The sequence below is a fragment of the Triturus cristatus genome, chromosome 8 (genome assembly GCF_964204655.1).
Source record: "Triturus cristatus chromosome 8, aTriCri1.1, whole genome shotgun sequence".
NCBI lineage: Eukaryota > Metazoa > Chordata > Amphibia > Caudata > Salamandridae > Triturus > Triturus cristatus.
Genome location: NC_140591.1, coordinates 696,260,700 through 696,283,797, shown reverse-complemented (window position 1 = coordinate 696,283,797; position 23,098 = coordinate 696,260,700). Strand labels below are relative to the sequence as shown.

The 23,098-nt window shown below is 45.2% G+C and overlaps 1 protein-coding gene across 6 annotated transcripts in view; it reads right to left on the bottom strand.

The window, feature by feature from the left end:
- FARP1 (FERM, ARH/RhoGEF and pleckstrin domain protein 1) overlaps positions 1–23,098 on the bottom strand; it is a 581,296-nt gene that overhangs the window by 546,294 nt on the left and 11,904 nt on the right. Inside the window, exon 1 of one of the 6 annotated variants that reach the window (XM_085622107.1) lies at positions 1,534–2,084. The exons of 4 other annotated variants lie outside the window; for them this stretch is intronic. The gene's annotated coding sequence lies outside the window, so the exon portion shown is untranslated. Of the gene's footprint in view, positions 1–1,533; positions 2,085–23,098 lie in introns of those variants that run through there. One more of the 6 variants, XM_085622111.1, reaches the window with a different exon arrangement.

The following is a 23,098-nucleotide window of genomic DNA, read 5'->3' as shown; positions in this document are numbered from 1 at the left end:
CAGCTAGTGGATGAAAGTAAAACTGCACAATTCCTGGGGCTCCTCCAAGCCATAATAATATGCTGTCCCTACTGCCCACCTTCGACCTCAGTAATATCCTCCGCGACATAGAATGTTAAACTAAAGCTTTGAGCCTTATTTAGAGTTTGATGGAGAGGTTCTAAGTCACAAAAATGACATGTATACACACCCCCATCCGCATTATAAACTATGACACATTTAATAAGGCGGACAGGATATTCTTCTTGTGTATGACAGCGTCTCACATCCAACAAACCCTAAAGCAGGCCTTTAATGAACTTACTCAAAACGTTTAAGCAATTTACACCTTTCTTATTGCGATTACCACCGCAGTTCCAAAATAACTGGGAATTATATCAGCATTCAGTGGGCTGTCCCAGATGAAAAGAAAAACTAAACCATTTCTCTTGACAGATTCATTTGCAATGTTGGTTTTCTAAACAGAATTGACAGATTCTCTTAGCTGAAACCGACCTGGAACCTACAAAAATATGGAATGATTAAAAATGGTGTATCAGAAAGTCAAAAACGGGCACACTGTCGTGATCAGGGGAGCGTACGTTGACATGGACTTGACATTTTGTATTGTCATGGTCAATTGAGGAGGACAAAAATACATACAAGATACACACCATAAGCAATTTCATTTACAACACAAAGCCCTAAAGGGGGTTTCTGGTGTAACACACAAACTGCAACAAGAAACTTGTATGAAATGAGACCAAATTCCCAACTCGCTAGGGGCCTGGCTGTTTCAGTGGGGTTTACAAATACATAAATACACAACAGCTTACATTATTAGCAGTCGAACAGTAAATGCCTACCTTTTATCCCGCCTTATAGCACTATACATATCAAACATTGAGCTCAGCTGAAACAATCTCTGTTGGAATAGCACACACTAAATAGAACATGTAACATTATAAGCGTTCATTCTGAACAAATACATTTGTTTTTTCAGATAGGACTGTAAATTAAATTTTGAGCGGATGTAGCTTGGGGCTAGAATAACTTATTACAGAGATGTACTTCTGTGACTCACAAAAAACAAGACTCTTCTAAGGCCACGCTCGCTGGATGTAAGCCACCTAACTTCGTTTCTTTTAAAGAAACCTCGGACTGGGAACAGACCCCTTGCTGTTAAAAAATATATATCTGTCCCAAAATAAACTGAAATCCCACACCTGTGAACAAAGTTACGTTGCCATTTCTGCATAAAACTGCTTATAACGGCGACGTGCTGAGGCTGGGATTGCGTTGTGCTACAAAAACCCAAGGTATGGTGTCTACCTTGCCAATATTTTAACGACGTGGACATTTTATGTTTGGACGGTTAAAATAATAAAGTCATAATTTGTAATCTTTGAAATCTAAACGTAAACCATCAAATACAAGAAGAAATCAAAGCAAAAGTATTTAGATCTTTCAAACCAATCCTAAATTATTAATGCAACGCCATGCACCTGCTAAATCCTCAAATAATAGTTTTCACATTTATTTTTAATTAGGTACCTGCTCTTCGTCCTCAATCTCAAACCATGAACACGTGACTGATATTTTTCCAGAGAAAGGTGGCAAGCCTAACGGCTGTCCCGCAGAACTTGAAGGCTGTTGCTGGTGCACATTGCGAGGGTTAAGCCGGTGATTTCTGCATCCCCGTAGAGAAAAGGGTACCAGCCCCGGCTGCCTTCATTCATCCATTCATCCACAGCACTGGACTACCGCCGTGTAAAAGGAAGGCGCCTACCGTTCTTCTCACTACAAATGGCATCGGTGCAGAGCGATCCGGAATGGTACACAAGGATGCAGTTTGTGTTTTAAAAAGAAAAGCCGTGGCCGGTCTGCCCACGCGAAGGGCTAAGAGAACGGCTGCGAACAACCTGCGTGTTTTGGCGCCATGCTCCCGCCAAGGACGGTAGACCCACCTCAGAGTCTAGTCTATTGATGCCGGGGCACTGGACTCCTCTCAGGCGGTCATTCCGCGCTGCACATGCCCACTACAGCCCTGTGAGGTGCCTGGTCTCTGGCTGCCATTCCTCTGAGGTCATCTCATTGACACGCCCACTACACCCCCTCCTCCCACCTCCCTGCAAGGATTAGCTTCCCTCTTAACTCCTTCTGCGCCACGGGTGCTCTTCACAAACATTCCCAGAGAACCAAAACAAAAGCATTGGCAGGTAGGCCTGTTGTTGTAGCTTGTTTTGTTATGGTTTTCCTAAAACTTTATAGGGTTTTTTATTGGCGCGAGGTGGGGAGTTGGTCAGGCTCTCACCAATATAAAACATTAGCTAAAAGTATAAACATTGTTTTATCACAAAAGGACACATTCCATAGTAGTTTCTAGTGCTGCAAGGACTTCGTGTGTGAATGAGCAGACTGCTGTCAGTCACAAGTGAAGTTAGCCAATGGCTGACGTGGGCGGACTTATAAACCCCTTGTTGCGTGAGAAAATGTGAATAACAGAGGAGTCGGACAGGCCTATAGGGCAATCGGGCAGTGCCCGACGGGTTGGGCAGAAAGGGCAGTGTGGGGGCCAAAAGGGCAGTGTGGGGGCCTGTTTCTTTGTTTGTGTGCCTGTTTTATGGTCTGCTCAGCCCATATTTACTATTGATTTTTCGGATAGTAAAATAAACATTGCCTGTAGCAAGCTAATCCATGCAGCCTTCCATACATTGCAAAACACTTTTACAGCGTGTCTTAACATGTTTATAACCACATCAATTTTTAACCCCTTCCCCGCTCATGACGGAACCACTCCGTCATGAGCCACGGGTGCTGTGTGCTCATGACGGAGTGGTTCCGTCATGCTGCGGCCGTTGGCCGCCGCTCCGCCCACGCGGCGCTAATTCCCCGCCTGTGCGGGCGATTAGTGCAGTGGGCGGAGTCGTGACGGAACCACTCTGTCATGAGCACAGCTCAACCGTGACTCATGACGGAGTGGCTCCGTCATGAGCACAGCGCCGCCGCGCTGCCCCCAAACCCCCCCCCCAGCGCTGCGGCGGAATTCCTGCCGCAGCCAAGGGGTTAAACACTGGCCACTTTTTTAGCAATCTGATTCCCTAATTGGGGGGGGGGGGGGTCATAATGGCTCTCTCAATATTCCAATGTTGTAATATAGCTCTATATCCTACTGTAGCAGGCTATGCCGGCCATTAAAGGCACGCTCCAGCGGTGATGCCCCACGCCTTTAACTAGGGAGCGGGCCTTTAATGGCCGATATAGTGCAGTTACGGGTAGCTATGAAGCTATTCTAACATTCTGCCTTATCAGGGCAGAATGTTCTAATTAGTTACACGAAGGCCTCCCGGAGCCCGAAGGGGTTGAACTCCCCTCGGCTCCGGATCCTTTGTTCACAGCTGTTGCTGTGAATGTTCTACAGCTAAGAGTCGTAAGTAGGGCCACGGCTGGTAGTTAGCCCCTGGTATTTCCCAGCTTGGCTGAACTGGTTTTTGTAGTTCAGCTAAGCCAGGGAGACCCAGGAGCCGAGCAGCACTCGCCCTTCCCTCCATCTGAAGTACGACTGAGCTACAGGAGGAGAGAAGGGTGAAGGCTGAGTGTGTCCTTCTGCATGGCCTCTGCCTTTCTTTTTCCTCTACCTAAAGAATATATTTTCGAGAGGCAGGGGAAAGATACCGGCAGAGGCGGTGCATTAGGACATTGAAATGTTGAGAGCGGGCAGGCCTGTACCCGTTCACATAGGCCACTGCTGCTCCATTCTCTTCAATGGAGCTCTCATCATTCCAATGTTCTAATATCTACTCAAATACCTCAGTCAGGTGAAGAACCAGACTAATGTCTCGCAGTTAGTGGAGTAATTATTATTCTAGGCGCACTAGCCTTACCCTTCTCTACTACGTCCGAGTTCTGTAAGATTTTCCAATCATGATTCGATAAGCCCTGTGGAGATTGCATGGAAAGATTGCACATTCTGCATTCACAACTCAACCATCGCCACTTTATTCAGCCCTAGTCAGTCTTCCAGATGAGCCCAGGAGCTCAAAGAAATGCTTGAAGTCACCTGAAGCACTAGAAGTGTCTGCCTCTTATACACTCCAACCTCCACTTCCTAGAATAAGTAACGTGCCTGCCCCCTCCCCTGATAACCACAGAGGAGACCTTAATCTCTAAAATACGGAGAGTCACAGGGTATATCTGCCATCAGGTGTGAAACTGACTCGGAGCAGTCTCAGCTCAGTTGCTGCTCTCAACAGTTCTCTCCTCCAACCCCATCATCTAACGCCAATGGCCAATTTCCTCTTGCACACACGACAACACACGCACAGATCCAACACTACATTAAGCCACCTCTCAACAGACAGTAAGAACAATCCTATTACAAAAAAATGCACCTGCATTCTACATCTATAGCCTCACGGTGACAACCTCTGTCGAGCAGCATCCGAGACACCATTCAGAATATACAATGGTCATATGCAAGGGAAACGCCTCCCTTTTTGATGGGTTGCCCAATATCAGATATGATTCCAAATCATATGACATCGGCACCTTCATAGGCTAAACATGCAGTGGTTGAGTGAAATAAGAATGGAATGGGAAGAGCCAAGTGTGGGTCTCCTCATCCTGGCTCATTAACCGGTTACTTGGGTAGTGGCAAAGAATCAACATCCCAAAGGTACGTTCAAGATGTCTATCGAAGTATGACCCATCACGCTAACAGAGAGAAAATGGTTCCATGGTAATGGCAATGCAAGGAAATGCCACCAACAAACATATCTCCATTGAAGAAGTTTAAATGAAGAGATCTTTGCAAACAGGAAAACGCAAGCCTCATCACAGGCATGGACAGTGGCGAACACACCAATCAAGAGAAGCAGCAGGCATCACCCGAGGGCATGGAAACAAATCAGCCATGTCTAGACCCAGAAGATGTAACAGACTGCATAGGCAATGGCAGAAGGATGGAAGCCCACACAGATTGTCTGGAGACCTGATGTTATAGTATTTCCAGAGACCGTGGTACTGATAAAAGGCCAAAGACTATGTGACTTTACATGTCAATATGGAGACATGATCTTTGGTTATCCTAGTTGTCCTTGCTTTTTTTCTGTTTTGTGAGAGATGCTATGTTCTACCAACACAACACCCCTATTTACAGCATATTTAAGAAGTGGTACACTGGCACACAAGCACCAGTGAGGCTGGCCTCAGCAGACCCTGTTCCTTAAATGAATCCCTCAATTTGGGCAGGCACTGCAACCTGGAATCCCATAGCGTCAGTGCCTATAATTGTTGACATCCTCCTCTGGCACTGTGAAGAAGCCCAGTGACACTCTAGACGAGAGTAAAGAGCAGTGGCCCTGCTATTGATTACACAGGGTTAGGTGAAACTACCTAAAATAAACACTATCCAAATACAAACAATTGCACTATCAAAGTTTCAAAAGGCTGCAGTCTAAACTCAAGAAGACAAGTTAGGAAGTATAGGGGGAAAATTATTAATGATGTTTGTATTCTCCCAACATTTCCCACCTGCAAGGCAGAAGCTTAAAAAAAACCTTTTAGCCTTTCCTCGCAGCTTCGCCCAACACACAGCTAAATTGTCCCACTGACTTGGCAACACGCCACAAATTCCAGTCACATAACATTGTAACAGCTTTTTGGCGGAGGAACCCTTTGCTTTTAGGATGGCCTGAGAAAGGCCCCTTGCAAGTTCCCACAGATCTACTCATTTTCATTAATTCCAAAAATCAGAGAGCTTCAACCAGCAGCATTACACCCCTTTACTCTAAAGACAGCCGGTGACAAGCTTAAAGGCATAAAGAGACTGATGGTTCCTCCCTGCAGGGTCATGGATCCACCTTTATGCCAACCACAAGATGGCTTCATGCAAACCAAGATGATGGTTATCAACATCTGTTCTGGTAGGGGAAGAGTGACTTCTTGTATGCAAGGGAGGTCACATCCATTCTGGAAGAAGAGGCAGCAATGACGACTATATGAGAACAAGACAATCACAAGGCCATGTCAACACTCCTGACTTAGAAGGGAGACTGTGATACTTTTCTTCCGCCTTAACCATCCTCCGCTTCAATGGGAGATAAAAGGGAAATGAAATTCTCCTGATTTTCTGTCACCAAACCTCTCTTAAGAATATCTGCATGTTTCAATGTATGCATTTTAGTAATCTTTGACCAGGCCACAGAAGGTGCAGGAATCCAAGGATTAAAAGATTTTGAATATTAATGAAGCATTATGGTCTAGATTTAAGTCTCTTCCAGCAATACATACAATTCACATAATTGATTATCAAAAGCCATGATCATGAGGTCACGCCCCTCAAATCTGGCTGATGAGAGAGCTCAGCTACCTTAAAAACTAGGAGGGTATTTATGCAAAAGTATGGAGTCTTCTTCCAGGTCCTCGCAAAGCAGTCTCAGACTTTTATACTCCTGGAGGTATGTGAAATAAACCGGAGCCAAGAACATGTGTTACTACTGTACGTCAGCTGTGTCGTAGTTCTAAGCGCGCTCCAAAGTTTATATCAGGGGTTTAAAGTGCCTTGTTGGTGTCTGGCATCAAATTAACTAGGCAGTCTGACTGCTTACATAACAAAACTCTATACCTCGTAAAACGTTTACAAACCAACACAATCTAGGCACGGTATTTCCCTCTCAAACACTGTTCATTAGGTATGGTGAGCGGCAATTTGTTTCTCTGTAGAGAAACGATAAGCAGTCATATCCCTTTTTAGGTCTCGCCGGCGAACGCAGCGCGAAGCGCTGCTGTCCGCAGCAAGATCTATTGTTGCGGACTTGCTTCGGAAGTGGGACAGGAGATGGGCATGCGCAAGGCTTTTGGCAGATTTGAGCCGGTGTACGCGCACGTGAACACGCACGTGCACACACGCAATGTGCACATCTCCTGTCCCGCTTCCGATAACATGCCAGCCCCGTTGGAGGCTCCGTGTGGGCTATTGTTGGCGTAAAGTGTAATTCTGAGCAACAATAGCCCACACGGAGCCCCCCCAGCCCTTCTTTACTCACTGGCTGCTCTTCGGGGGGGGGGGCTCCTCCTCACGGCTGCAGCACTTCTGTTGCGGGGCTTCCCTGCACTCCTGGGAGCCCCGCGCTGCTGTGGTCATCCTCGGCTGCCGCATTCTTCACCCGGGCCCCCTCCTGGGACCCGGGGCTTCTCTTCACTCCGGCCACCACCGCGAGGCTCTCCCTTCAACATGGGAGCCCCGCGTTAGCACGGCACGCCGGTTTCTGTTTTTGCCGGAGCTGGCCCTGCCCACGTCCCGGGCAAGGGCGCCTGACTTCCGGCTTGTTCTAATGGTGACCACGTATTGCGTCTTTCCTCTCTTCAAAGCATTGCAAATTGGAGTTATTACGATACGGTATTCTTTTGTCAATACTGTTTGTTTGCTTCAACATTACACTGTTCGCTCATTAAGATTTATTATTCGCTGTAATTTCCTGATCTTTTTCAGATTTTACGGATGAGCAGAAGAGAGAATTGGGAACCAGTGCTGCCCCTCCCCCGCGCCATTAGCACTTTGTTCTGCATTCTAATTAGCAATAGCAAGCATCTACCCAAACTAGCTTACCTGTGTCTCTCTGAAGACCGCTACCGCAAAAGACTCTTGTCTCAACAGACAGTGCGATAAGTTAGCTGCCTCCACCAGCTTCAGTAATCGATTGCTTTTCAGATATGGTGTGGACTAATCCATTTCCAGATGTGCCAAATTGGTTGGGTAGTCTAATTCCATGTGCGGAACACCAAGGCAGGGTTCAACTGACAAAGCACCCCCACTGTTTGCAAGCCTGACACAGCCACGCTCTTTTCACAGTCAACGGATGCACAGGAGCCTGCCTACATTACATTTTCTATCTCTCTCGCCTTTCCTTACCCCTAGACTCCTCTCCAGAAGACCATGCAGATAGACTGGTGGATTATCGTCTGAGCCCAGAGCCTCGTTCTCCTTGCAGGAACAGGCACATCCCTGACACAAATTGCTAAAAGTGTCCTAATGGTACGGAGCTCCCAAAAAGATCATTAAACTGCCCTCTCAAGCCGCTATCATCCTTCCATATTGTTATCACACCTTCTCCTAACTGACACTCTTGTACTTTGAGTTAAGCTGAGTTGAGCACATCTGTATAGCACATTATGGTTATCTTGAGAAATTTCTGAAATGGTTCCTGGTCCTCTAAAAAACACCATTATCAACCACCACCTGAAAAAAAACTGCTCATCTGAAAATACTGACCAAATACTGTCTATTTGCAACCTTTCTTACATTAACAAAATCAGGAAAAGGGAAGTGACGAGAAAACTTCATGAGTACATGGGGCTGAGGGAAAAATACTGGCCAATCACTGCATTTCTCCAACCTCAATTACTTCAGGAGAATCACAACAAGCATTTGCAATGAAATAGGTCTCGCATTTGCGAGAGTTTAAGCTATTGGCATTGTAAATAACAATGCCTTTTATTTATTGGTTTTAAAAATAAATACATAAATAAAAAAGACATTGTCATTTACAATGCCAATAGCTGAAACTCTTGCAAATGCGAGACCTATTGCATTGCAAATGCTTGTTGGTTTTGCTGCTAAAATTCAAGGCCCCTTCAGTTTATTTCTTAATTTTTTATACCACGTTATCAGCCCAGACCAATCGAATCCTGTTAAACCGTCAGGCGCCCCAAACAACCCTGCAGTATGTGAAGTTGATAAAATCTGGGCCGGTTAAATTAATAATCCACAGCCTGGGCCGACGGGTATTTTTGCTTAGTACCGCGGGTGACCTGTGTGAAGATGGCACTGTGTCCTCTCATGTCTTTTACCTTAAGCCCGATATCTGTGGCCGACAAATCATTCACACCTTTTAACTATTCGTGTCGTGTTTTCCCCAATCCGTGTTGCAAGCATGCTAAAGGTCAGTCGTGGGCAGATGGCCAGTCCCTAATCATTCGGTTGGCTACGTGAACTTGCTGAACAATACTGCAAAGGACTTTGCAATCTTGAAGTAAACTAAAACAGCGAGTGGGTAAACAAGGTTTTTGATTGGAGCGGTTCAGTGGGCAAATATTTGTTGATTGGACCCCCAAACAAGATACAATAAGAAACCCTGAGATTATTGCTACCGAAGGCTAGTGCTTTCAACCATAAGGTGAAACATCTAAACAACATTCAGTTTTAAACAAGCATTGGCAAAGCCATTTGGTCCAGACTTTGGGACCTACTATTGGTTTTGTTTGACGATGCTACAGCATTGGCAAAAATAATTTCTTGTGGATGCTGTGTAGCATGACCAAAAGTGGAAGAAAAAAAAGGAAAAGAAAGGAGATGCGATGACACAGTTGCCTGTTGCAGAATCATTTTGTAGGTACGCACATATGCGTGATGAAATATGCACACGTGTGTTGCAACACATGTGCACACCGACGAAATTACGCGAGGATAATTTTTTTATTTACCAATTGCACATGGATCATAAATAAATAAGACAGTGTATGTTGGTGGGGGCAAAGGAGGAGTTGTTTGGGGGAGTGGATGGGGGATAAAGTAAAAATAAAGGCGGGTGGGGTAGGAAGGCAAAAGCAGCAGACGAGGATGGGGCAACATGGAGGGTGGGAGGAGAAGTACACTAGGGAGAGAAAAACATAGGGGCAAAAGGAGAAGCATATGCAGTACAGCGCAACACAAAGTGCAGGGCAGAATCACATGGGCAAGAGAGAGCAAGACAGAGTGAAGGGACAAGAGAAGCACACAAGAAAGATAGCTGGAAAACACATGCACACTCATGCAGTGCGTAACCAAAAAGAAAAAAGTTAACTAATAATCGAGCAGAGGAAAGACAGACAATCAGAGAGATGGTAAAGATGCCAGGGGAAGAACAAAAAGAGGACGAACAAGGAAGGCCATCAAATAAGAAGCACACATATGCGAGTGACAAAGGCAACCAATGGTAAGCTATATGTGGGCTGTAGGTCCCTGTAAGTTCTTGATAAGCCCACAACAGGTCTTTCACAACCAGATAACCTGCCTGTCTGGTATGTGACACCTAAAAAGGGGTGGAAGGGGTCTGATGCCCTGGGGAGGGACTAATGAAGAGACTACAAGGGTGTATCATATGGCTGTGGTGTTAGGTCTAGCTTAGCAGCAGCTTTAGTTGCCTCGCCAGCCTCATGTAATAATAAAAAATCATAAATACAAAAACATACATAGACAGGATTCTCTACGGTCGATCATTCGCTCGTCTGCTCAATTGTGGTTACATTTTTCTTCCGTCCGGCACAGCATACACTATGTGACAATGGGTGAACCCACTTCTGTTATTTGCTTTCTGTTAGTGATGCTATTTTGCCTGTTCATTTGCACATCCAACTAACAAGTGCACTTCTGTACCTGGGCCGGTTGGCCAATACTTTACTTAGCCGGTACCTTTTCTTTCCATTCTTTAGATTGTTTTAGTTACCCTGGTGTGTTAAACTATGTCTTCATGCTGCAGTAGTTCAAAGCCTAAGCTACTTTTTTGTTTGCGCCAATAAGAATCCCATTTTCCTGTGATGTGGGTTGAAATTAAAAAGGGTTGTATTAAATACTTCTGCCTGGTAGGAGTCCCCTGTACTGTTCTATTAAAATGATACTTTATGGGCTTTTATTCAAACTTTTAAATTGCGAGCAAATTGCCACCATGCTTAGCCAGCTTTATTTTTTTGTGGCTCATGATTGCAATTAAAAAAAATATGTACCACTGTTGAAGACAAACATACCGGCCTGGCCAATGCTTGTTACATCTGGATTCAATACACCAATTACAGTCCAACAGATGAAAACCCGGAGTAGAAACAGGTGAAACAGAAAATACAATAGAAAACAAATGACACACTTTCCAAACCAGACACAGTCTAAGCATAAAGGTATGCCTTAAATCCTTTCAGATTGCCGTGGTGCCACAATGCCACGCTGCCCCATTCTGAGTGCCGCAGGGCTCTTCGTTGAGCCTTACACTGTTTAATGTGTATGTTTGGCCATTTTCCGACATAATTTGTGATCTGGGTTTCACAATGGTATCCTATGTGGACGACAACCAGATTGTGGTCTCGCGGTCACCCAATACTCTTGCAACCTTTCATAGACTTAACATCTGCCTAGAACGGGTAATTAACTGCATGGCCTCTAGCTGCCTCAAGTTAAATGGGGACAAGACAGAAGTAACCGTGACTGCAAATAATCCAGCACTCTGGGACCATTCCTCTGGCCCCCGTACTTGGGGGGGGGGAACATCCCCCTCCCATGTCCAAAATAAAAAGCCTTTGCGTCATCCTAGACTAAGACCGGACGATGGTCTCCCAAGCAACGAAGGTGTCGGGCACCTGCTTTGGCCGCCCGAGGTCCCTTGGAAGACACTCAAACGGCTTCCCATGGAGTGTCGGAGAACAGTGGGCCAAGGATTGATACTTTCCCAACTTGACTACGGCAACTCGCTCTACCTGGGAAGCCCCTTATAGGTTATCAGCAAGCTGAAGGTTGCCCAGAATGCCGCAGCCAGAGCACTGACAGGACTGTCCACAACACCATCAGCACGTTCAGCCATGGTGCAGCTTCATTGGCTGCCAATAAACCAAAGAATACAATACAAGGCCCTCTGTGTTGCGCGCAGGATAAAGCACTTCCAGGGCCCACATGTCCATCAACATCTTGTCACTTCCCTACACTGCCCCCAGAATTTTAAGATCAAATAATCTTTTTCTACTGACCGTTCCAAGAGTCAGGAAAGCAAGGGGGGTAGTTGTTTGGTTACCTCGCCTCAAAACTCTGAAATGTCCTTCCTATCCATCGAATAAACTACTCAGACAGCTGAAAACTTAGCTTTCACCCAAGCACCGAAAACTCTCCATGTGCTCTCACTTTGTGTTGTCAGTGCCGAGAAGCCTGTATTTGGGTATCTGTGCTCTCTCTAAATAGTTTATTATAATAACAACAATAAAAATACTAATTATAGTGACAGTTGCATGCTATTCAAATGCTAGTTAACATCACAATGTCAGATATGCCTGTGCTGTGAGGAGATCTACACAGTGAAAAACTGAGCCCCAACAAGAGTAGGATGCAGGACTGAACCTAAGTGTTCAGTCCATGGGTTAAAGTTACCTTATATATGCAGTTAAAAGTTGACCTCCTGCTTTTTTGACATTAAAACACTTTAATTTGGTGTTCGGTTATAGGTGTAAAACTGCAACAGTCAAAGCATTAAAACTAGCCACGTCAGGTCAGACAGTTTGCTTCGATGCATCTTGAAGCGGATGGTTTCGGCAGTGAAAGCGCGTGCTTGGTTTGTCGAAAGTGCTTTTGGGAAGAGCAAAGGCAGAAGACGCATCACTGTCAAAATGTATACAAGTTATTGCTTCCTCTGAGGAGAAATATTTTGATAAGTTTCATGAAGGAAGTATCACACTGGAAGATATACCCGCTACGACAGTGGCAAATGCCAACATGCTCCGAAGGGAAAAGTGGGACCTGATTTACAGTGGTGCATTAATTACCACAATATTCAGTTTCTGCTATTGACTGCAGAATGTAGACTATCACTATATCATTACGGTAAGCATATTTATGGAAATATATATATTTACTATTTTTTTATTTTTTATAATATAAAAATTATAGACAGATACATTAAACAATCGTTGTAGGGTAAGACCAGATTGGCACAGAAGTATTGCTTACATTGGTACATGATTAACTGGCCCCTACGGTTCGTCTGATTAAGAGAGAAAGAGAAGAAAGGCGTAAATAGGCAGAGAGTTTAGTGTTGAGACACAATAGAAAAGGGACAGGTCAGTAGGCATTGTGAACGCTTGGCAGAAACATTAGCGGTAGCTATTAACTCTACATCTAATACCTTGATAATATATTTACTGTTAACACCACAATTCAACTGAACTGAACTTTCTCTACATCTAAATAGAGTAAATACCACCATCAAGCAGGATTTCCCCTGTGTAACAGTGTGTGCTCGTATAGCACCAGCCCATGAAAGACCACCTTAAGAATCAAACAGTTCACCAGGGCGAGAGAACCATGCCTCTACGACCAATCACTTACCGCTCATAATCGAGCACTTCTACGAACAAATAAACAAGACCCTACAAAACGCAGTCGTAGACAACTTGCTGTCCTGAGGGGCCAACTCAGACTATACAGAACAAACCAAGCAGAACACACCAAGCAGAACACTCTTTAATGGCCCTCAAACAAGAGATACTATGACAAGGGTGAAAAGGTGGACATGCTACTGGCGCGTAAACTCAGTCTCCAAACGGCTATGGCTGACATAGCCTGTATACCCGCAGGCCCTACATCCTGGGCCATCTCAGAGGAAGCCAAACAACAAGCCTTTTGAGCGTTCTATCAGCAGCTTTAAACTAGTACAACAGCAGATGTCTTAGAAATCCCAGCCTACCTCAGGGATTGTGACTGGGAGCCCATTACGGACCACCATAGGGAAATACTGGAAAAACTCATAGACCCTACTGAGCTACGATTGGCCCTCAATCCTTGCCTCTGCATAAAGCCCAGGGACCGAATCATCTCCCACACTCCTTTTATAAGACTCTTTCAAAATCACCTCTTAGCATGCTTCAACTCTTTCACTTTCTACTCCAGCCTTACTCCCACGATATGTGAGGCTGAGATTGGATTCATTCGAAAGCTGGGCAACCCTCCGACATATCGAGCGGAGCTGTCCGTATATCGACTCGTAATCATTTTTGAGGCGGCAATAGTTGCATTACCCTGCTTTTCGTTAATAAAAAGAACCGCACTCGGCCGGCTGCCGCTACAGAGCCCCGAATCGTACCAGTGCCGTCCATACATCAGCTTATAAACATTTCTAAGGCTCGGGGGTTATCATCTGATGTACCCTCCTCTTTCTAAACCAATTACCACATTCGTATTTGGTTGTCTGTCGCTACAAAGTCTCTAAGCTACTGGGATGCATCGGGAGTTTTCTTCTATTACTAACTTTCATCCTTGCTGATATTTCACACCGGAAAGCTGTCGGATGACTTCACGTCATCGAGACCAGTATATACATAAGAACACCGTTAGAAATGAACAACCACTAATTATAAGTCCTCGTTGAACCTGCTCTATTCCACTATTTTATCGGAGTCATCTATATTCCAAGTTCTATCTAGAAGCCTTATACTCAAATTAAACAACTTTAAGCAATAGGCGGTTTTCCTGACGAAGGCTGTATAGCCGAAACGCGCGTAGTTCTTCATCTACCGCATTGCTTGTTCTCCATCTACCAAATTGCTTCGATCAACTCTATATCTATACTGTTTATATAATTGTTCAAAATTTGTATTGTATATTTAAAAAAAAGTAAAAAAATGAATGATGTGTAAAAAAATTAATGATGGATAAAAAGTGAAAAGATCAATATTAAATATATTTTTCTAATCAATACCTGTGTGTGGAAGAAAATATTCTTATTTTCGTATAACTTACCTACAGTTTATGGCCAGTCCTTTACTATACACCTAGCCATGTATACTCACTTGCTATAATTACTTACCTAAATAGCTCTTCTCCCTACACATAGCAAGTTTATTAATTAAGTAGGGGTCCCCTTTTTTCCAAATAGCAACCCTCCGACAGACTGCACCTTTTTCTGGCCCATAGCCATCTTAAATACAGACGTCAAGCTATACACTAAAATACTAGCCCTAAGATTAGAAGTTATGTTATGGTAACTTTTAGAGTGCACGATTACCCAGAGGTGTCCTGGTGCTAGTTACTTCTCCCTAATGCAGAGCTAGAAAAAAGAGGGTTTATTTATAAAAAAAAAAAGCCAGGTCTTCAACCCTTTCCTGAAAGCTAGAAGATTGGTGGCATTTCTCAAATGGAATGGCAAGTTGTTCCAGGCTTTTGCTGCGCATGAAGAGAAACTTCTGCCACCCCACTGAGCTTTTTTGTTGGTGGGACTATGACCAGTTTGGCTCCCAGAAATCTAAGAGTTCTTGTCGGTCTATACCATTGAAACTGGCATCTTAAATGATCTGGTCCTAGGCCTTGAAGTGCTTTAAAGACCATGCAAAGAGATTTAAAATGCACCCGGCTCCTCATCAGGAGCCAGTGCAATTTTTTTATCTCTTTGGAAATTGGGAAGAACTTGGATGTGCCCGTAAGTAATCTGGCCGCGGCATTTTGTAGCAGCTGGAGTTTATACAGAAGTTTTCGTTGTATATTTAGATAGAGGCTGTTACAGTAATCCAGCCTCGACATGACCAATGCTGTAACCACTGTTTGCTGGCTCCCTAAAGGTAAAAGCTGAAATACCTTCTTAACAGTTCTCAGGACATGCACTGTTGTTGAGGTTACTGCATTTACTTGGGCCCCAAAGGAGAGTTTCTCATCTAGTATTATTCCCAAATTTTCACCTTTTTAGAGGGTGTAGGGAGTGACCCCATGGAGGCAGGCCACCAATTAGGAGTCCAGAAATTAAGATTGTTCCCAAACAGCATTACTTCAGTTTTACCTGAATTAAGCTTTAGGCATTTGTCTGCCATCCATCGCCCTACCGATTCCATGCAGACTTGAAAACATTTATCTATTCCCAACTCTTGTCCAGGTAACAGAGACTCCACAATTTGATTGTCATCAGCGTAGGACATGATCCCAAATCCGAATGCACTGATAACGGGAGCCAATGATGAGACATACACATTAGAGAGTGTGGGGCTCTGTGAGGACCCCTGCGGTACACCACATGGCAGTGCAAAGGGTTTGGACTGAAATTTACCTAGGGATACAATTTGTCCTCTGTCTGATAGAAAAGATCTAAGAAGATCCCAAGCTTTACCATGGACCCCACCGTCCTTGAGACTGTTCCATCAGAATATCATGATGGACCGTGTCAAATGCCACAGACAGATCCAAAAAGATCAGGGCTGCCCGGTCTCCTCGATCCACTGCTTCCCTGATCTCCCCCGTGGCCCTAATGAGCGCCAACTCAGTGCTGTGTCCCTCTCTAAAGCCATATTGGGAGGGATCCTGTGCTTGTACTTTCCCCCCAAAAAATACTGAGTTGACGATTCATAATTTTTTCAACCATTTTTGAGGGGAGAGGAAGAAGAGAGATCGGGAGAAAGTTGTTGGGATCCTTAGTGTCCAGGCTTGGCTTTTTCAGAAGGGGCAATATTGAGGCCACCTTCCAAAGCTTGGGAACCTGTCCGGTTTCAAACATGCCATTAAAAATGGATGCAAGAGAAATAGCGATCGGACCAGGGGCCAGTTTTGCAACCGTCACCGGGCATGGATCAAAAGGTGAGCCCGATTTGGCTCCCATTAGGAGCTCAAGAATATCATTTACGGTCAGTAGCGCAAATTTGTCCAAGGCAAGGGGGGGAATCCTCTTGGGCTTAGAAACCTCCTTCGCCATGTACAGCCCAGCATCATTGGGTCCGCTCAAGACTGAGAATATGCTCTCCACTTTAATAAGGAAGAATTTGGCAATCTCCTCACATAGACTAGACTGAACACTAACTGGGCTCAGGGAGGCCAGACTGGAGACAGTTCTAAACAACTCTTTGGCTGAGTTCTTCGCCAAATCAATTTGGGTTGAATAGAATTTTTGTTTTGCGGAGTAAATAGCTTGTTTATAAATCTGAAAGCTAGATTTATACTATTTCTTCTCTGCTTTCTTGTAGCCTTTCCTCCAATTACGTTCAAGGCGTTTACAGATGCGTTTTAGATGTCTCACCTCCTCTGTAAACCACGGACCGGAGGGATGTGATCTTTTGGGGTAAACAGTTTTTAGTGGAGCTATTTTATCACACGCTTGTGCAAGCCAATTGGTGTAGATGGAGGTCGCCTCCTCTACACCCTGCGGTAAATGACCTGCCGTGGTAGTAAGAAGCTCCTGTAAAACAGTCCCATCAACTCTATGACAGGCTCTAGTCTCTATCTGTCCTTTGGGATAACTACTCCTGGCATGCTGAGCTGCAATAGTTAGTTTGAATTGAACAGCAGCGTGGTCAGACCACACATGTGGTAATATGCCTGTAAACGACAGACCTGGACGGTTAGAAAAAATACCATCCAGGGTATGTCCTGCTACATGAGTCGGTCCCCTAACATGTTCCCCAAACTGGTCAATCCCAGCCAAGTCGGATTTGTGGGACAGCGCCAAAGTGCCAACAACATCAAGCGACTGGACCTCCTAGTGGATAAAGTTCACAAACAAAACATCCTAGCAATGATATTTTCACTAGATGCAAAGAAGGCATTTGACCAGGTAAGCTGGGCCTTCCTGGAGGCAGTACTGGAGAAAATCTATCTTAGCTAAAAGCTGAAAAACTGAATCATGGTGGTATATTCCATCCCAACAGCAGTAATTAGAGCTAACAGGAGGCCCAGGCAACCCATCACACTATCTAGGGGAACTAGACAAGGCTGCCCTCTATCTCCCTGTTTTTTTTGCCCTAGTGGTGGAGCCTCTTGTCATTAAAATACAGAAATCCGTCCTAGTTAGCAGGGTCACCTTCTGGTGGCAGATCTCACAAAAACAACCGCTTCGCCAACGACCTCCTCCTTAATCTTACCATCCCTTCTGAATCACTACCCGCCTTGCGGTCTTGGAGGAATTTGAATAAGTCTTTGGTTTCAAAATCAACATAACGGTACCGCACATACTCAATCTGACAGTCCCTTCCTGAGACGTCCCTCTCTTGCAGGCACTAGCTCCATTTCACTGGGCCCCACACAACATCTGTTACTTCGGCCTTACCATCAACCCCAAACTTGAAGGCTGGACTAAAGCCAAAAGAACAAAATATGGCCGACAGATCCTGGGAGATGTCAGGAGTTGGAAGCCTCTTTACCTTTCTGAACAGGGTGCATTAATGTTGTAAAGATGAACGTCTTCCCAAGGCTCCTAAACCTATTTAAGTTGCTCCCGACGCCCATCGACACATCTTCTCGCATCAAAATAGACCCCATCCTTCATTAAGGGGCAGCAAGACTCCATGTATTTCAGCAAAACTCTTATTGTTAAGGGTCAAAGGCAGTTTGGCATGCCCTAACTTGCTGGATTATTGTAGAGCTGCACACTTACGTAGCTCTCAATGGGTGGTCAGGGAGAACAAGAAACCATGGCTCGATATGGACCTGGCTTGGCTACCGCCGCACCTTCGCCCTAAAAGCCCATATTTAGCCATGCCCACCAAGACCGTACTTGAAATCTGGGACCAAATAGCAGTGCAAGGAGGTCTTACCACCTTTCCCTCCCCATCACTCCCATCACACAGAACCCTGACTTCACGCTCGCCCAAACCTTGTACCCCCAGTGGGAGTGTAGTGAATGACACAAAGCGACCTCTTTACAAGGGGCTCCATTAAGTCATTTGAACATTACAAAACTGAATTTCGGAATCTTCCCACCTCCAATATTTGCAATTACGCCATTGGGCCCTACACCCCTCCAACGCTGTGGCTGATTCTCTCTCATGCCTTTCTAGACAATTTTTTTATCATATCAGAGTATAAAAGGCCTTACCTCAAACACATATTGGACTCTTCAGCACTGCAAACCAGTCACGACCCACCCTAATCAAGCTTCGATTGGAAACCGCCCTGGGCAGCCCCATAATAACCAAACAATGGGAGGAACTAGGGAGAGTCTTGCCCAAAACCCACAGAAGCATCCTACACAGGGAAAACACATACAAGATAATGTACAAATGGTATCTAACGCCTTTGCAGCTCAACAAAATGTTTCCTGTTGCCTCCCCCAGCTAGCACCAGCAAACAGGAGACACCAAGAAACAAGCACTAGCAGACCGCATTTAAGGAAGCTCCAACAGTTGTAACGAGATCTTCTCGATCGGTAAGGATTTCAACTTGCATTCTGCCACTGACAACAACATTTCTGCCTCCCAACAACTCTGCAACAACCTAACCAACTTCTTCCACAGCAAAACTGCAAACAATCTACAGCAACTTCGCACACCAACCCAACCCCAGATAACTTGTCACCTGACAAGATGTACAACCCTCACCAGAAACAACACTGCGGCAATCATTTGGACCATCCACAGACCGATGACTCCACTACATCTACAAGCTGGGAACATTACAATCAGCATCACCCATCTCGTCCACCACTGTCCCGTATGAATGGATAGTTGCAGAAATCAACCCCCCTCAAGAAGCCCACAGCTGACCCAAATCAACTGAGCAACTTCTGACCTATCTCCTTGCTCCTCTATCCGGCCAAAGTGATTGAGAAGGCCATCAACAAGCAATCACAACCACCCACAAACTTCGCCATCTTCTAGACAACACTCAATCTGGATTCAGAAAGAACAACAGCACCTAAACAGCACTCATTGCGGTCACCAACAACATTCGAATGATCCTGGACCGAGGAGGGATCAGCAACCCTCATCCTGCTTGACCTCTCCGTGGCCTTTGACACAGTCTCCTATAACGCCCTCATCAGAAGACTCCATGAAATTGGCATACAAGGATCCGCTCTCATAGGGATCTTTTCCTTTCTCACAGGAAGAACCCATAGGGCCAAGCTGACACCCTTCACATCAGAGAATAAGAAATTGATAAGTGGAGTCCCATAGGGATCATCCCTCAGCCCCACCCTTTTTAACATATACATGACACCACCCGCCAACATCATCACAAGACATCACCGTCATCTCCTACTCCAATGACACCCAACTCATCCTCTCCCCCATGGACATGACAACTGCCACCAGAACCAACTTCACTAACTGCATGACCATGGTAGCAGACTGGATGCGAACCAGCTGCCTGAAGCCCAACTACGAGAAGATGGAAGTACTGATCTTCAGCAACAAGACCTCCACATGGGACTTCACCTGATGGTTGTCCAAGCTAGGACCAATACCCCAAAACCACGCAAGCAAATCTAGGGATCATCCTAGATGACAAGCTGAACATGATGGCCCAAGTCAACACACTGTGCACCTCCTGCCTCTACTTGCGATTCCTAAATGGGTTGCAGGGGACCAGCCCCATTAATATTCATGAGGCAGGTCGGAATTTGCGACCCATTGGGAATGGCCGGCACTCACAGGGATGGTGGCCTGCTGGGGTCAGCAGACCACCATGTCTGCGACTGCTTTTTACAAAAAAATGCATCCAGTTTTCCTTAAAGGAAAAACAGAATGCTCTTTTTTTTTTTTTAAGGTGGTCCATGGGACCACTGCCTGCTCTGAACATTTTTTGGCGTCCCCATTCACAAAGGGGAAGGGGTCCCTTGGGGACCACTTTCCGTTCGCGAATGGCTTACCACCAATTGAAATTCGTGGTAATGTGCAAATGTTTTGCAACCGCATTCCCGGTCATAAAACATTCATACATACCAGTGCGACTCGCTATTCGGAACGGATTCCCTTTACACGCCCCTTCCTAATAGCGACTCGCAAACCCTATTTTGCAACTTGGTAATTGGTTACCGACTCATAAAATAGAGTTGGTATATGGGAAAATACAGTTTACCAGTCGCAAACGACCAGATAGGCCGTTTGAGGCAAGTAAAATGCGTCGTACATCTGGCCCTAAGAGCAAGCTCTGCAATCCCACCAGACCCGGCCATACAAATCTCAGGCCTACAACCTACTCAGCAGGTAAGACACGCTTTCACTGGATAACCCTCAGCTATATGACAGAAGCGGCTTAACAACTGATCACCCTTTTTTGGCAGGAAAAAAAGCAAACGCGCCTCCTTCCCCCCCACCCCTAAATAGCACTATGGTTCAACAGATTGCGGCATGCATTGGCGATGTAACATATCTCCCGCTCACTAGCATTCACTGAGAAGTTTAGCACTATCTGGCGCCCTCTCATCAACTTCACCTCCAGATTTTAACTCGTTTGCTTTTCCCCACCTCCTCACTTACATTCCCTACAGGTCTTTGATTAAAGTTGAACTCTCCCTCTTGATGGTTCCCCCCTCTATACAAGACAGGGTCTGAGGGACTTGATCAGAGACAAGAAGGGCAAGAACTTCCCACTCCTCCTCCACTTGGTTTCCTACAATAGTTCACGTCCTTCTTTTGGTTCTGTGGAATACCTCTCAACACTATACACTGGCAATTCTCTAACAATGTACATCAGATTCTGTTAATTTCATATGTTTATTCAGCTATGTTAAATCTTGAGAGCCACTACGCATTCCCATGTAGATCTAAACTCAGAGGTCACCACTGATGACATTCTTGTACCCCTTGGAAAAAATGAATAAACAGATGAGCAAATAAAGTATTAAGGATGTCTAGTGTAGGGGCTTAATTGTCCTCCCATCTAAAAATAAAGTAGCCTGCTCATTGTTGGGTAATTTGAGGCAGCTTATTCCAGGCCAAGGTTCAAATCTTTTCCCCACTACATGAAAACTGATTTTCAGAACTTTCAAAAGGATACAGCCATCCTGGTCCTAAATTAAATGCACAAAGAGTGATTGGTTTAGGGAAAGATATCCTTGGGTCATAGATTTCCACAAAATGCTGCAGGACAAACCTACTACGTTTGATAAAATCCTGACAGCCACAAGTAACCAATGCAGATGACTTCTTAAAATCCTGACAGCCACAAGTAACCAATGCAGATGACTTCTTAAAATCCTGACAGCCACAAGTAACCAATGCAGATGACTTCTTAACCCCTTCCCCGCTCATGACGGAACCACTCCGTTATGAGCCACGGTTGCGCTGTGCTCATGACGGAGTGGTTCCGTCATGCTGCGGCTGTTGGCCGCCGCTCCGCCCACGCGGCGCTAATTCCCCGCCTGTGCGGGCGATTAGCGCAGTGGGCGGAGACGTGACGGAACCACTCCGTCATGAGCACAGCTCAACCGTGGCTCGTGACGGAGCGGTTCCGTCACGAGCACAGCACCACCGCGCTGCCCCGAACCCCCCCCCCCCCAGCGCCGCAGCGGAATTCCTGCCGCGGCGAAGGGGTTAAATTAAGTCGCATTGGGGCTGAAACGAACATATGGCTCAACCTCAGGCCAACAATGGCTACTGTGAGGGGAGGAGGGGCAAAAATCAGACTATGTTTGTTTTATGTATCCCAGTAGAGCACTTTATTGTAATGATTGCAATAAAAAGAAACACAAATTGTTTCTATAAAACACAAAAATAACTAGCATTGGCAACGCCAAAAGGTCTGGGATTATTGTCTAACTCATGCAGCATTAGCACATTAGAGTGAGACACAATGAGGGAGCCATCAGAAGCAGACACGAGCTGATTTAGAGTTTGGCAGACGGAGTTTGCTCGTTGGGATGGTGAAGGACAATACCACCATTGTCCCGAGGGACCTTTGCCTGCTAAATTTATAGTTTCCGGCTGGCTTGTAGACAACTCTGCACATTGACAGGAACCGCCATCATGGCGATTCCTTTCAATGTAGGAGAAGTCTGACAAACGATACCATCAGCCATGACAGCTGGCTGTCAAACTTTTAAAACTTTTTTTTGTTCTTCAAAAACAAACTCTAAATGTGGGAGTTTTTTTTGAGAAAACGAAAAAAACTAATGACCCCCACACCCTGAGAAGTAAGTGTGGGTGAGAGCAAAGAGAGAGAGAGGGAGGGGGAAATAAGAGAAAAAAAGAGAAAAACAAACACAGAAGAAAGAAAGGGAGAGAAAGAGAACGAGAGAGAAAAAGAGGAGTGTGAAAAATGTAGAGTGAAAAACAATAGAAAGAGTGAAAAAAAGAGGGAGAGGGACACACATTATGGTGCTTTTTCCTGTCCCTTACCGTCAGTTTATTCCTGGCAGTAATGAAAGGGTGGGGGCTGTACACATGAGCCCTATTTAGGGTGGACGGTGTAAAGCCGTTTAAAAAAATATTTTAAGCCCTTCCTCCGACGAGCCCCTACTCTGTCAGGCCATCATAGGAAGGATTCCTGCCGCAAAGTCAAAGGGGGGTTAATTGACGTAAAACGTATCGTCCGCTCTAGTGCAAATAAAGATGGCCGACCAAGGGTTTGGGGGACAGGGTATTCCATTGGATTTGTGATGGGTTACTCTAGCCCACAAACTCTAAATCAGGCAGAGTT